Raw genomic sequence first — 11,648 nt, 5'->3', positions numbered from 1 at the left:
TAAATTAAATAATTAAATTAAATTAAATTAAATTAAATTAAAAAATTAAATTAAATTAAATTAAATTAAATTAAATTAAATTAAATTAAATTAAATTAAATTAAATTAAATTAAATTAAATTAAATTAAATTAAATTAAATTAAATTGTGCTGAGATCATAGAGGTGTTTTCAGGCAAAGTTTGGGTTTATATCTACTCCATAGTCTCAGTATGGAACTTCTAATAAAATGGTTTTTAGAATCCACATTGACTTTAACCTTATCCCATGCCACGATTGTGGTCTTCCAACTCTCAAAGTTTTTTTGTTTTGTTTTGTTTTGTTTCTCCCCAATATCCATTCTTTCATCCAAACCAAACAACAAGCCATAAAAAAAAAAGTCATTTCGAAGCAGGTAAATCCAATCCCCACTTCTTTCCTTTTCATCTTATAACGCTTTATATTTAACTGGTGATTTCTTTCCCTTGCCGTACAAGTTTCATCTTTGTTTCTAAAGCAATTATTTAAGCAGGTTTTTTTAATTAGCATTTCCAAAAAAGGACTTCAGAAGAGAGAGTGAGAAATCTTTTACTTATTTCTTCCACAGTCTTTTCCCCCCCACCTTAATTGGTTTTAAATGACTGAGAAGTGATTCATGCTCTAAGATCCTGAAACCACCAGCATCAGTTGACACCAACGTTCTCAGAGCCTTGCCTTCTGCAGATGCTATGACAACTCTTCCCTTGGATGTCTTCTGAAGTTTCATGGCATAGTCTAAAGCACTAGGGATTACAGTGGTTTTTCTACAGATGAGCATATAGCCTCGGGATGGGCAAAGATGCCGGTTTCATAAATGCAAGATATGTGCTGTGTGCTTTAAGAATGCCAGAAACAGGACTTCCTAGAAAGTATGGGGTAATCACACCCAATTCAAGAAGGAAAAGGGACTGAAATGGATGGAAATATTCTAGATTCGTCACAGCTATTTGCATAGGATTACAGATCACAAGAAACCATGTAATATGGTTTATTGATCAAAGGATGACCGAATGGGTTCACCCATCACAAGGAAGCATAAACTATGGTTTTCAAGTAAGAATAGAAACAGAAACAGAAACAGAAACAGAAAGCGAGTAGAGTAGAGTAGAGTAGAGTAGAGTAGAGTAGAGTAGAGTAGAATAGAATAGAATAGAATAGAATAGAATAGAATAGAATAGAATAGAATAGAATAGAATAGAATAGAATAGAATAGAATAGAATAACAGAGTTGGAAGGGACCTTGGAGGTCTTCTAGTCCAACCCCCTGTTTAGGCAGAAAGCCCTACACTATTTCAGACAAATGGTTGTCCAATTTCTTCTTAAAAACTTCCAGTATGGGAGCATTTACAATTTCTGGAGGCAAGTTGTTCCATTGATTAATTGTTCTCACTGTCACGAAATTTCTCCTTAGTTCTAGGTTGCTTCTCTCCTTGATTAGTTTCCACCCATTGCTTCTTGTCTTCCTGCCCTCAGGTGCTTTGGAGAATAGTTGGACTCCCTCAACGGTCAATGGATTCCCATTACAGTTCACAGTTTACAAACCATGATATGGTAATAACATTTAGAAGTCCAAAGTTCTCTTGGAGCATTTGACTTAGCATATTTTCCTGAAAGAAAGACTATGTTTTTTCCCCAATAAAGGGGATTATCCAAGATTTGCTGAGAATATAATAGTGCGACTGTTTTTTTTTTCCCTTATCAATTTGTTTCCTTTGCAGTCTTTCTGTCTATAGTGTAAATTTTAATTTAGGATATCTTCCTTGTCAGGAAAGGAACAAAAAGAGAATTAATTGAAATCCAGTACCATGGAGAGTTCCATATAGAACTAGGGAGCGGTCCTCCAGCATTAATCTGGAGCATGTTGATGGCTATTCTCAGGGGTGGGCTGCTGGGGGCTCACAGTGATTTGGGAGAACCTCTAGCTAAGATTCTGTGCAGTTCAGAGAACCCCCAAATCCCACTCCTGGCTGGCCACGCCCACCACACCACGGCCACTCTGCCCCATCCCTCCCAGAAGTCCCCACACAGCCTGTTTTGGATGCAGGTAAGTGCAGGGTTGGGTGGAGGCTCAGGGAAGGTGAAAAACAGGCCTACCAGAAGTTTGGGCCTGTTTCCGGCCTCCAGGGGGGCCTCTGGAGCCTGGGGAGGCCGTTTTCACCCTTCTGGAGGCTTGGGGAAAGCCTCCAGAGCCCGGAGAGGGCAAAAACACCCCCCCACACACACACACACCATGGTGCAGGAGGCTGACTAGGCCATGCTCACCCAGCAACCAGGCAGAGAACCCCTTGCTAAAATTTTTGAAGCCCACAGCTGGCTATTCTCCAGCTGTTCTTCTGCCTCACTGATGTCAGACTCCAGACGCAGCAAAGAACTTCCAGATGGCCTTGGCCCCCTCTCTGCCTCTGATTCAGAGCCCTCGTCCGAGCCTTCCCCAGACTCCAGGATTAGCCCATGTTCCTCCCAAACCTCCTCACTGTCCGAATCTGCTGCCGCTGGCGAGCCAAAACACCATGAGATTCCTATTGCTTTCCTTTATAGAATAATTATACTGATGATGCCACCACTGTCTTAACACAATAAATTAAGCTCAAATACACTTTCCAAAGAAATTCCAAAGGAAAAGAGATAGGAAAAGAGAAGCCACCACAGCAAGGAAAAATGACTGCCAGGACAGATTTCTATACGATATTAATCCCAAACTCAACACTACATATTGTTCCTTAGCTCCTTGAAAACTTATTCCAGTTAAGAGCCCAGATGTCTTCATTCCACTATTCTGCACAACCAAAATGGACACCACCAAAATTTCCTTAATATTAAATTATACAGATGAGGCTCCAAAATGCTCCATTAAGTTTCTTTTGAATAATTAATTCCGTCTCATTGGATTTTCCATACACTTTGTATCTGGTATGTGTAAACACATGTTTTTAGCATGTACATTTTAGGGATAACTGCTAGGAGTAAGGAAAAGCTTGGGAATAATGACAAGTGAGGAAAAAAGAGGTGCCATTTTAATGTTTATCTTCCTCTTCCAATGATACTTAAAAGGAGCGATAATGCCTCTGACAACTTTTAAAAAACAATCTGAAAACCGGGCCAGTTTTCCACAGTCGTCTTTGCTTTGCAAAAAAATATGATTAAAATTCCAATAAGTAATACAAATACCGAAGCAGAAGATCACCATTGCTCTCCAGAAGATTTATTTCTATAGCCACTTACCAGGAGAAAGCATTTTAATCAGGTCGCATAACAGAAGAAAAGTGCTCTCTTTGCTAAGGGGGAGAACCTCAGACAAACTAAAAGCATTTGGGGGGTAAAAAAAAAGCTGTAATCAGATGTGAAATGAACTGGCAGTGGAATTAGCATCTAATTGCTGATTTCCCATCTGATCTGCAAACCCATTTAAGTCTGAATGCTTTGATTGTATTTGATTTCATTCTGAAGAAGTCAATCGAATTTCTTGGGGTTACATTTGCATATGTAACTGGTTTGCCTAAGGTTGACTGTATCTGTTGTGGCCCGCCGGCGGCCAGCAGAGCTGGCAGCAGAGTCAGACAGTGAGGAGGTTGGGGAGGAACTTGGGCCAGTCCTGGGGGCTGGGAAAAGCTTGGACGAGGGCTCTGCATTGGAGGCAGAGAGGGAGATAGACAGCAGCGAGGCAGAGGAACAGCTGGAGCTGTGTGGGTTGAGCTGAGAAAAGTGACCCAAAAATTACCCACTGAGCTTCTGTGGCTGAAGGTGGCTTAGAATCTGGGTCTTCTCCAGGGGTGAAATTCACTTACCTTCCCTACCGGTTCTCAAATGTGCGTGCACCACGCATGTGGAAAGCCTTCTGCGCATGTGCAGAGGCTGAAAATCATCGCAAAAAAGGGACGTCATGATGTCTGCATGGGTGGGCTGGGCTTTGTGCAGTTGGCCCTACCGTATTGCGCGATCCGGATAGAACCAGCTGAATTTCACCCCTGGTCTCCTCATTTCTAGTCCAACACTTAAGTTACTACATCACGCTGTGTGTGTATGTGTTGCACTTGGGTCTTGTAAAGATTTCTTACAGGCTATTGAGTGGATAGCAAATCAAGCAGGGAGGGTTGCCAAGAAAAAGTGGAATTATTCATTGCTAACTAGAATCAAATGCTAATGGGAGAAAAGTATCCTTGAAGAGAACCTTGACTTCAATTCATTAGAAGGAGATCAAATCAGTTTTAATTATGCAGTTTTGAAAAACTGCACTTATTAAAATCAATTCCAGCCTGACCTCTTCAAGCTTTTGATATTCCAAGGATGCCTCCCACTTTGACACAGTTGATTTCAACAATGCAGAGCAGGGGTGAAATGCTCCCGGTTCAGACCGGATCGCCTGATCCGGTAGCGATGGTGGTGGGTGGTTCGGAGAACTGGTAGCAAAAATCCCTGCCCCCCTGCCCACGTGCCCAACTGAGCCTCGCAATCATCAGAGGCTTTTTTAAAAAAAAATTAAAAGCATTTTTTCTACAACCTCTTTGGCCGAAGAGGTTGTAGAAAAAATGCTTTTAAAAGCCTCTGATGATCCCAGCTGAGTTGCCTGATCATCAGAGGCTTTTAAAAGCATTTTGTTTTACAACCTATTCGGCCAAAGAGGTTGTAGAAAAAATGCTTTTAAAAGTAAAAAAAAGCCTCTGACAATCAGGCAACTCAGCTGGGATCGTCAGAGGCTTTTAAAAGAAAAAAAAGCCTCTGATGATCAGGCAACTCAGCTGGGATTAACCAGAGGCTCCTCTCAAAATTGTGGTGCTGACCGGCTACAGGGAGCTGCAGCAGAGGATGGAAGAGCCACATGCGGCTCCAGAGCCACGGGTTGCCGACCCCTGATATAGAGAGATGAAGAGACAGACAGAACCCAATATGTCACTTCAGACAATCAGAACAATGGAAAGTTCTTTACATACCAACATGTAGCTTGTTTTTACACAATGATTCTTTCAATATAAACCATTTTACCACAATGCATACAGAAGTGCATTTATTTCTTCTCCCCCCTCGTATGTTCTCCATCAAAAGGAAGTGGGGATAGATTGTGGACTTGGACATTTCCATTGGTACCAACAATATATTGTACCAGTGGTGGGTTTCAACATTTTTTACTACCGGTTCTGTGGGTGTGGCTTGGTGGGTGTGTCATGGCTTGGTGGGCGTGGCTTGATGGGCATGGCAAGGGAAGGTTACTGCAAAATCCCCATTTCCTCCTGATCAGCTGGGACTTGGGAGGCAAAGAATAGATGGGGGTGGGGCCAGTCAGAATTTTTACTACCGGTTCTTCGAACTACTCAAAATTTCCGCTACCGGTTCTCCAGAACTGGTCAGAACCTGCTGAAACCCACCTCTGTATTATACATTTTGCAACTATTTTCAGAGAAACAGGGAAATTTCATTCTGAACGTTCATAGGAAGGGACAGATACATTATCCTTTTCCAGTTTGTTGAATTCCTGGTTTTTGTTTTTTGTTTTTAAATGTTCTCCGTTGACATATTTTATTTTTAAAATATGAAATCTGAGTTAAACGCTACTGTATAGTGAAAAATGTTACATCGAGTCTCAACCTGCAGAGTGATACTTCTGGCTTCTTCCAGTGGTTGTCTTGGATAAAAAAAAGAACACACAAAAAAGTATGATAAAGGATGCTCGGATCACTGTGAAATTCAGCACAAATTATCCCCTTAGGAGGGACTGAGACGTTTCTTAACAGAATTAATTGACCATTTTATTGATTCAGTGAACAGATCTCATGCTAAAACTTATGCATCAATTAACACACTGAGGTGATTTTTTTTTTATTCAAATTGGATAACATTTTAGCTCATATTATAATTGCACTTCAGTCAGCCGTCATCTCCACTGCTGTGAAATTCCTTATTTTCAAAAGCATGTATAGATAAGAACGGAGATTTTTTTTTTCCTGATACAGCATTAGAATACCGAATTTTCTCCGTTCCTAGAGAGGGTAAGTCGGTTGACTTCAAATCAGCTGATAAAACACTTTTCCCCCCTCTTTCAGCCACAAATTATTCACTTTTTTTATACCAGGTCTCTTCATCTCATAATAAGTTTTTAATCACTTGTAATAACATGGATGTTAGTACTGTAAATTGTGTTCATTGTGCTTCATAAATTTTAAGTCACAGTCGTTGCCTCTACTCAAACTTAGCTGACCTTGGAAACCAAATCCAGAATATGGATAAGAAAGTCATAGGCTAAAACGGAAACATTCAATTCCATGAACTGGAATTAAAACAGTTAAAATAATTGTATGTATTTTAAGAATTTTTGTGTGTGCGCGCAAGCCGTTTGAATTTATGTTTCAAAACGATATTCTGCAAAATGAGACAATTTATTCCAAACTACCAAAAAATAATATTCCGAATCGTTTCTTGTCTGCCAGATATTTATAGTAGTGGCCAAAATTGTGGAAACCTTTTGGGAAAAGTGTATTTCCTAAAACTTGCTAATAACACCACTTTTGGGGGGAGTAGTAGTACCCGTAAAATTATACATCAATGGAAAGATAATTTAATCAAGAACGTAATGCAATAACTTTTAGGAAGGATTTGGTATTAGAACAGCAGTTACAGTATAAAGAAGAAAAGTGAAACACGTAGAAAAAATGAGATATACAAAAATTATCACCATGTCAGTTAATACTTCATTGGGTAACCTTTAGCATTAATTACGTCTTTACAATGTCTTCCCATGGAGTGAACCAAGTCTTTTAGTTCTGCAGCTGTTATCATGTGAAACCAAGATTGAATGATTGCTTTATTAACTGGGTTTTATTGCTGGGTCAATTCTGACTAACATGTTTCTTTAGTCGGCTCCATAGATTTTCAATTGGGTTAAGGTCTGGGCTATTCCTAGGTCATTCCAGCAGTGGAATATGATTACCTTGAAACTCCCAAAAAAAGTGGTGTTATTAGCCATCAAACCTCAAAAATACATTTTTCCCAAAAGGTTTCCACAATTTTGGCCACTACTATAGTCATGTCTTGACCATATTCTAATATGTATCAAAGATCCATTTTCATGGCACCTTAATGTGCTCAAAAAAGAGATAGGAAAAGTTTTTAAACCCATCCGTTTTATTTCCCTGTGCTTGCTGCTTTTTTAAGTGATTCTTTAAGTGAACATATTTTTTTCTCCAAGGAAAGTACACATTATTCAATTAAATTATTCCATAAATGGCACGTTAACATGAAATGTATTATTTCAAGGAGAAAAAAGTAAAAAAACAATTCACTTTCAAATATAACATTCGTTTTCATATCCTTAATATCAGAAATTCAGCAGTTTTAAAGATATTGATAAGGCAGATGGATTTCATGTAAACTTCTTGCGGAACAACCCAGAATGACAGTTGGCAAAATATTTCTTTACGTTCAGGTTGTCTGAGGAAATCAATGAACTATAAAGTGCTGTAAATCTTATTGGGTACCTGGAATCTCATATTACACTTTCTGCATCTCTTGAAGTCAGATTGGAAATGTTAAAATTTATCTAAAGAAAGGAATTTATGAAGTAAAATTATCTTGCAAAAACACATGAAAGCTATCAATTTTATCCAAATCTTTGGAATTCCAACTGCCATTTTTGTTTGTTAAAAATCTTGGGTTTTATATGAGAGAAGTATGAAAATGTAATGTTTATTATAGCCAAAAGACCCCTCTTTGGAAAAGTATTGATATAATCATAGAATCATGGGGCTGGAAGGGGCCTTGGAGGTCTATTAATCCAGGAGTCACCAACTGGTGGTCTGTGGACCACTGGTGGTCCATAAAAAAATTGTGGTGGTCCGCAGAAAAATTATTTGCATTTTTAATATTGCACTAAATTAGGGGTCCTCAAACTACGGCCCCTGGGACGGATACGTGTAATGAACATTTGTGTTGCTGCAGAGAGTCTCCCCCTTTGAGGTCTTTTTGTGTGGGTTGGAGGGGGGCAGAAATTCTGACTTGGGGTCTGCTTCAGCCTCCTGGTGTGGGGCTTTGGGTGAAGGCTGGAGGGAAGTGCTGCTGGTGGCGAAGAGCCGGAGGGCCTTGTTCCAGTGGGACTGCCTCATGGCCTGGAACTGGCTGACCATCTCAGCCCGCTGAGCCTTCAGGTGCCGGTACCTGGCCTTGCACTCCCACAGGTTTTCCCTCTGCTTGGAAAGCCTATGCTCCTAGTCCTCAGTGAGGTGCTTCTGCTGAACCTCCTTCTCGATCAGATCCAATTTGAACTGAGCTGCTTTGCCAACTCTTTCTTGTGGTGGCTGCTTAGCTCCAACAACTGCTTCCTGTTGGGGCGTTAAGGAGCCCAGGCAGGGAGGTGAGGAATTGATCACACCCACTCAGTCACATGACCACCTAGCCACGCCCACCCACCCAGTCATTAGGCAGATCATATTAGTGGTCCATGGGATTTAAAATTATGAATTTAGTGGTCCCTGAGGTCCGAAAGATTGATGACCCCTGTTCTAATCCAACCCCTGTCTAAGGCAGGGGTCCTTATATCATCTCGGTCAAATGGTTGTCATGTCTATTTTTGAAAACCTCCAGCGATGGAGCACCCCACAACTCCAGGAAGGTAGCTATTCCATTGGTTAATCATTCTCAATGTCAGGAAATTTCTCCTAAATTCTAGGTTGGATCTACCTCGGATGAGCTTCCACCCATTGCTTCTTGCTATTTCTCTTCATCAGCATTTTACAGTGATAATAAACAAGCCAAATATAAACTGCAGTTTAGAACTGTATAACCAGAAGTGTAGGCTGTAGCCTTCTCACATTATTTTTTCGACTCCTTCAACCTATTTTCCTCCTTAACTCTCCTGTGAGTTGATCGGAATGAGAATGGCTGGTCCAAAGTTTCGATCCAAGATTGTACAAAATTTCTTTTCTTGCCCCAAAGTTACTCGGTGAATTTCCGTGATTCAGTGAGATTTGAACCTGATACAACGCCTTCACCACTAGACCACACTGCTTTCCACTGAATCTAGAGAGGATGATTTCCATGAAGGATGGTGATATGGTGATAAGAATGTCACTTCAGTTACAGGGGCAATGAATGAACCGTTGGGGTCCCTAGAAGTTAAGGATAGATCATCATGGAGGGAAAAAAATCTATTTTTGCGCCTAGTGGGATATAAACTGACGTGAGGGCAGCTAATCAATCAACCAAGAATGTCACTGCAGTCTGTACCTTTCTGAAAACTTAATGTATAAAAAGCTGCATCATAAATCTCTGTATATGGGATATAATATGAAGCATGGTTATTTTTATTTTTATTGTGGGACTTTATTGCAATATGCCAGCTAAACCTTGTTTTGCTTCATGTGAAAGGGTCGGTCCACTCAAGCTTAGGATATCATACTGACAGCTCAGTTTCCAAATCAAAGTCTTATTTTTATCTTATCTCACCAGGCTCAAGGTTGACTCAGCCTTCCATCCTTCCGAGGTGGGTAAAATGAGGACCCAAATTGTTGGGGGCAACATGCTGACTCTGTAAAGCACTTAGAGAAGGATGTAAACTACTGTGAAGTGGTATATAAGTCTAAGTGCTATTGCTATAGTTAACTCTGCCCACTGCCAGCAGTTTGATCCTGACTGGCTCAAAGTTGACTCAGCCTTCCATCCTTCTGAAGTGGATAAAATGAGGACCCAGATTGTTGGGGGAAAGATGCTGACTCTGTAAACCGCTTAGAGAGGGCTGTAAAGCACTTTAAAGCGGTATATAAGTCTACTTGCTATAGCTACTTTCCTTCCTTCCTTCCTTCCTTCCTTCCTTCCTTCCTCCCTCCCTCTCTTCCCTACCCTTCCCTTCCCTTCCCTTCCCTATCCGTCCATCCATCCATCCCAGCTCAATGTTGACTCAGCCTTCCATCCTTCTGAGGTGGTAAAATGAGGACCCAGATTGTTGGGGGCAATACGCTGACTCTGTAAACCACTTAGAGAAGGCTGTAAGGCACTGTGTAAGTGCTATTGCTATTATTTTTGCCTTGCAAACAGAACCTCTGTTCACACAAGCAAGAATTCCTTCTTTTTTTAATCTTCCCGACGTAACGCGATGCATAAAATATTTAAAAGATATGCTAAAACCATCCTTTTATATTAGAATGGCTTTAAAAAAATCAATTAGCATTTCCAAATAGTGCTAATAGCATACATCAGCCCAGCCAGATCTGATTGCACTTAACCAAAAAAAAAAAAAAAAAAACCCCACATGAGAGACTTAAAATTGAATACTTATCACTATGCTTGAAAGAAATTTTGAAAACAAAACCAACTTTTCACCAATCTGCCATCAGGAACAATTTGTGTCTCTTTAAGTCACTTCACATTCATACATGCGCTTCAGTTCAGTTTCAATCAGGCCAATTATTATAAGCATCTATTATGCCATTTTTTCCCCCCTTAGCTATTTCATTACTATGAGATTTTGGCTATTCTGAAAGCTAAGAGAACATAAATACTGTTGTGAAGAAGAAGATACAAAGGAGAATATTTGTAGCTCAGGGTTGAAATGAGGAGCCCTTGGTGTTTTCTGAGCTTGGTTGTTTTCTAGCAGATGTTTCATTACCCAGCTAGGTAATATCATCAGTCCACTGTATGGAAATGTTTGCAAGAAAGCAACTAAGCTCCGAGAGCACCAAGGGCCCTTCAAAAAAAGCCATATATAAGATTATATCATGGATATGGATTACTCAGAGAGGGGAGAACTGAATCAGTGCATAGATTGGCAACATCAGGAACCTATCAATTCTCGCAATCATGCCTCATTGCTAACGCAGGTTCATCTACTCTCATCTAAGCAGTAAGAGGAACATGGAAAAGTAGACAGATTACTTTTATATTCTAGAGAGGGATAGCAATTGGGATTGCAAGGCAAGGATCCAGGAAATGTGATGGAACCCCTGGATATATCCTGAATCTCTCAGGATATATCTAGTAGGTCAGCAGTGGGTTTCAAAAAAAGTTACTACCGTTCTGTGGGTGTGGCTTGGTGGGCATGGCATGGCTTGGTGAGCGTGGCTTGGTGGGTGTGGCAGGGAAAGAATCAGTGGTGGGATTCAAATAATTTAACAACCGGTTCTCTGCCCTAATGATTTCTTCCAAAAACCAGTTCACCAAACTGCTCAGAAAGTTAACAACCGGTTCTCCCAAAGTGGAGAGAACTGGCTGAATCCCACCACTGGAAAGGATACTGTAAAATCTCCATTCCCACCCCACTCCAGGGGAAGGATACTGTAAAATCTCCATTCCCACCCCACTCCAAGGGAAGGTTACTGCAAAATCCCCATTTCCTCCCAATCAGCTGGGACCCGGGAAGCAGAGAATAGATGGGGTTGCGGCCAGTCAGAGGTGGTATTTACTGGTTCTCCAAACTACTCAAAATTTCCCCTACCAGTTCTCCAGAAGTAGTCAGAACCTGCTGAATACCACCTCTGTAGTAGGTTAGACAAAAGCTATCATGCTTTGGCCATGTCATGCGAGCTAACTCACTCAAAAAGTCAATCATGCTTGGAATGATCAACAGAAAAAAGGGAAAGGGGGTATCCTAGTACCCACTGGCTGAACACTATAAAGGAAGACACCAAGATGACTATGGAGGATCTGAGGCAA

This window comes from Pantherophis guttatus, chromosome 12 (genome assembly GCF_059756535.1).
Source record: "Pantherophis guttatus breed Tessera chromosome 12, ASM5975653v1, whole genome shotgun sequence".
Classification (NCBI taxonomy): Eukaryota; Metazoa; Chordata; class Lepidosauria; order Squamata; family Colubridae; genus Pantherophis; species Pantherophis guttatus.
The sequence above is the reverse complement of the archived record's forward strand: the minus strand, read 5'-3'. Positions refer to the sequence as shown.